This window comes from Nerophis lumbriciformis, linkage group LG15 (genome assembly GCF_033978685.3).
Source record: "Nerophis lumbriciformis linkage group LG15, RoL_Nlum_v2.1, whole genome shotgun sequence".
Classification (NCBI taxonomy): domain Eukaryota; kingdom Metazoa; phylum Chordata; class Actinopteri; order Syngnathiformes; family Syngnathidae; genus Nerophis; species Nerophis lumbriciformis.
The window spans coordinates 26840285-26845663 of NC_084562.2; positions in this window are offsets into that span (position 1 = coordinate 26840285).

The window sequence follows — 5379 nt, forward strand, 5'->3', positions numbered from 1 at the left end:
TAGACTGGTTGGGCAAACTCCCATGCACCCTCAAGGACCCTGCCCAGAGTATAGAGCTGGTCCACAGTTCCACGACCAGGACGAAAACCACACTGTTCCTCCAGAATCCGAGGTTCGACTATCCGGCGTAGCCTCCTCTCCAGTACACCTGAATAGACCTTACCGGGAAGGCTGAGGAGTGTGATCCCACGATAGTTAGAACACACCCTCCGGTTCCCCTTCTTAAAGAGAGGAACCACCACCCCGGTCTGCCAATCCAGAGGTACCGCCCCCGATGTCCACGCGATGCTGCAGAGTCTTGTCAACCAAGACAGCCCCACAGCATCCAGAGCCTTAAGGAACTCCGGGCGGATCTCACCCACCCGGATGAGATCCGGGTGGATGAGATTTTACACATGCACCACCCAAAAAGATGCAGGCAATAAGCTTTTTCTTTCGTCCTTCCCACAAAACACTTGCTAACAACACACCTTTGCTGTCGGAAGAAAGACGGGAAAAAGGTAGAATTTCTCTCCCGCCGCTTTGTCTCATTATACAAACAATTGCTTCACCCTTGCTGTCAGCATTGCTAAGGAGAGGAGATAAAAAGGAGGACACCTTTTTACTCGCCCTTTCACCCCTCTTCCTCTCCTTTTCCCCCCGACACACGTCTGCTCGTCTTCGGAACAACTCCCTCCTTTATTCCGTCGCCTCTTTTCTCTGCCGCCTGCTTGAAACGTGGAGGGGAGATGGGATTCTAAAGAGCTGCCAGGGGCTCAGTTTGCTCAGCGCTTTGATGTCACCGAGATGCCGCCAGTGCAAACGCAACACGCTTGTGGAAGACACCTCCACACGTGCGGGCGGGCGGGCGGGCGGAGGGCCCCCAAACATGCACACAGATGTGCCGCGCATGTCACTGCAGCATCGGGGACGACCGCAGCCGCAAATTTCCCCTCAAGGAGAACTGCACTTTGTTGTGGAATTGTACCCATCATCCACCATCCTTATGTAAGAAAACAACACATAGTGTGGTCTAAATCAGGGGTGGGCAATTAATTTTTTAACCCGAGCACTGCTGGAGGGCCACACCGACAATATTTCAATTCAATTTTGCTCAAATTATTTTTGATATACCGTAAGATAAGTATCCATCCATCCATCCATCTTCTTCCGCTTATCGGAGGTCGGGTCGCGGGGGCAGCAGCCTAAGCAGGGAAAGCCCAGACTTCCCTCTCCCCAGCCACTTCGTCCAGCTCTTCCTGTGGGACCCCGAGGCGTTCCCAGGCCAGCCGGGAGACATAGTCTTCCCAACGTGTCCTGGGTCTTCCCCGCGGCCTCCTACCGGTCGGACGTGCCCTAAACACCTCCCTAGGGAGGCGATCGGGTGGCATCCTGACCAGATGCCCGAACCACCTCATCTGACTCCTCTCGATGTGGAGGAGCAGCGGCTTTACTTTGAGCTCCCCCCGGATGGCAGAGCTTCTCACCCTATCTCTAAGGGAGAGTCCCGCCACCCGGCGGAGGAAACTCATTTCGGCCGCTTGTACCCGTGATCTTGTCCTTTCGGTCATAACCCAAAGCTCGTGACCATAGGTGAGGATGGGAACGTAGATCGACCGGTAAATTGAGAGCTTTGCCTTCCGGCTCAGCTCTTTCTTCACCACAACGGATCGATACAGCGTCCGCATTACTGAAGACGCCGCACCGATCCGCCTGTCGATCTCACGATCCACTCTTCCCCCACTCGTGAACAAGACTCTGAGGTACTTGAACTCCTCCACTTGGGGCAAGATCTCCTCCCCAACCTGGAGATGGCACTCCACCCTTTTCCGGGAGAGAACCATGGACTCGGACTTGGAGGTGCTGATTCCCAGCCCAGTCGCTTCACACTCGGCTGCGAACCGATCCAGTGAGAGCTGAAGATCTTGGCCGGAGGAAGCCATCAGGACCACATCATCTGCAAAAAGCAGTGACCTAATCCTGCAGCCACCAAACCAGATCCCCTCAACGCCCTGACTGCGCCTAAAATTCTGTCCGTAAAGGTTATGAACAGAATCGGTGACAAAGGGCAGCCTTGGCGGAGTCCAACCCTCACTGGAAACGTGTCCGACTTACTGCCGGCAATGCGGACCAAGCTCTGACACTGATCATACAGGGAGCGAACTGCCACAATAAGACAGTCCGTTACCCCATACTCTCTGAGCACTCCCCACAGGACTTCCCGGGGTACACGGTCGAATACCTTCTCCAAGTCCACAAAACACATGTAGACTGGTTGGGCAAACTCCCATGCACCCTCAAGGACCCTGCCGAGAGTATAGAGCTGGTCCACAGTTCCACGACCAGGACGAAAACCACACTGTTCCTCTTGAATCCGAGGTTCGACTATCCGGCGTAGCCTCCTCTCCAGTACACCTGAATAGACCTTACCGGGAAGGCTGAGGAGTGTGATCCCACGATAGTTGGAACACACCCTCCGGTTCCCCTTCTTAAAGAGAGGAACCACCACCCCGGTCTGCCAATCCAGAGGTACCGCCCCCGAAAATCTGTATATAACTAAGATATTGAGACTAGGGATGATCTGATGGGTACTGAATCCAGTACTTTTTTGGCACCGACAAATTCCCGCCGGTCCTACACAACATTTGCAGAAAGCAAAAATGTCAGAAAAATTGTATGTAAATTATCCAAAAAAACTTTCCGTTCTCTGAGTTCCCAGTGAACAGATAAAAGCTGTCTTTGTTGCACCAAGCCAAATGTTTGGAAAATTCCGCTGTGTACGATGGGAGGAGACGGGAGGGGTTATTTATCGTCATCCAGGACCAGCCCAAGCCTGAGGCATCTTTTTTTTGTGTGTTAATGTGACCAAAAACAAGAGCTGTTTACATACCCCCTATTCCTTTAGAAACAGCTGTTGTTGTGTTAACAGGGAACATCCAAATAAAAGAGGAGACGAGAACCTTTTTTCTCGTCAGAGCAATGCTGGAAACTGTACAAGAGTACAGACCAGACGTTTCTCCTCAAATTGAGCCAAATTGAATTCTTTCTCTGTTTATTTCCTTGCTTCTTGTCTTGTTTAATAGATGTCATCGATGTTTCTACCTGACACAAACAAATTGTCCAGTGCCACGTTGATAGTATTGAAAATAATCAAAGGTACACTCATTCGAGGTTTTTAAAAATGCTATCTATCTGTGATTAATCACGATTTATTTTGAGTACCGTATTATTCGGAGTATAAGTCGCACCTGCCGAAAATACATAATAAAGAAGGGCGAAACCATATAAAAGTCGCACTGGAGTATAAGTATATATTATACGTCTAGTCTCTTACGGGAATGAGCTAAATAATATTATTTGATATTTTACGCTAATGTGTTAATCATTTCACACATTAGTCGCTCCTGAGTATAAGTCGCACCCCCGGCCAAACTGTGAAAAAAAACTGCGACTTATAGTCCGAAAAATACGGTAAACTATGGACAAAATGCAATGAATTGCGATTAAATATTTTAATTGTTTTGACAGCCCTAATAAGGACATTATTAACTTTATCTGTGCGTTTGCGTCAATAACATACTTGCCAACTTTGAGACCTCCGATTTTGGGAGGTGGGGGTTAGGGCGGGGGGTGTGGTAGGGGGCGTGGTTAAGATATATATATATAAGAAATACTTGACTTTCAGTGAATTCTAGCTATATACAGTGGGGCAAAAAAGTATTTAGTCAGCCACCGTTGTGCAAGTTCTCGAAGGAGTGGCTCCGTAAGAAGCATTTGAAAGTCCTGGAGTGGCCGAGCCAGTCTCCAGACGTCAACCCCATAGGAAAATCTGTGGAGGGAGTTGAAAGTCCGTGTTGCTCGGCGACAGCCCCAAAACATCACTGCTCTCGAGAAGATCTGCATGGAGGAATGGGCCAAAATACCAGCTACTGTGTGTACAAACCTGGTAAAGACCTATAGTAATCGTTTGACCTCTGTTATTGCCAACAAAGGTTATGTTACAAAGTATTGAGTTGAATTTTTGTTATTGACCAAATACTTATTTTCCACCATAATTTACAAATAAATTCTTTAAAATTCCTACAATGTGAATTTCTGGATTTTTTTTTCATATTCTGTCTCTCACAGTTGAAGTGTACCTATGATGAAAATTACAGACCTCAGTCATCATTTTAAGTGGGAGAACTTGCACAATCGGTGGCTGACTAAATACTTTTTTGCCCCACTGTATATATATATATATATATATATATATATTATTACATATATATATATATATAAATAAATAAAAGAAATACTTGAATTTCAGTGTTCATTTATTTACACATATACACACACATAACACTCATCTACTCATTGTTGAGTTAAGGGTTGAATTGTCCATCCTTGTTCTATTCTCTGTCACTATTTCAGAACACACACATTATACAAATATACATTATAAAATCAATAAGAAAACGGGAGCTCTAATTTGGGAGTCTGAAATAGGACCAGAAGTTCCTGTATAAACATTGCGCACTCACGTCGCCTTTTTGTATTGATTACTGCAGCTGTGCACTGGATTCATTCACAAATACAAACTACAACTCACAAACACTTTAGAGTTAGGCTCCACCATCAGAATGTGTACTTAAACTTATAAAGATCACATGGATATTATTCAGTGAGTCGATTCACCAAAACTAACCTGTTATACAGGAGGAAAAAGCACACAGGACGGTTCAATTGTTCACAGACTGCTCGCTCTCATCAGAATGACAAGACACTTCCGGTCTGCAGGTGATAGCATTCAATCGGGAAGAAACGCCCTACTGCCCCCTACTGACCAATGTGAATACTGATAAATGTGTAATGACAGCTCCAAAAACGAATTCAAACCACAAAATAAAATAAATAAATCAACACAAAAATGTGACACATTATGGGTGGGTCACATATGCATGTACAGTAGATGGCAGTATTGTCCTGTTTAAAAGTGTCACAACATTGCTGTTTACGGCAGATGAACTGCTTTACGGGGGACGGAAACTTGACTGCTGTTGTTGTGTGTTGTTACCGCGCTGGGAGGACGTTAATGAAACTGCCTAACAATAAACCCACATAAGAAACCAAGAACTCGCCCTCGATCATTAGCTGTTTATATTGTGGGAAAGCGGACGTGTGAACAGGCTGTCAACACGTCACTCAGGTCCGCATGGAGCTGGAGGGGGCGTGGCCTCCAGCTCCGCCTGAATTTCGGGAGATTTTCGGGAGAAAATGTGTTTTTCGGGAGAGGCGCTGAATTTCGGGAGGGTTGGCAAGTATGGTCAATAATCATATCGGCTTAGGCACACAAAAAAAACAAAACAATGAACTAAAAAGAAAGCTTTCGAATCAGGGGGCCATTTCCAGCCCCAAGCT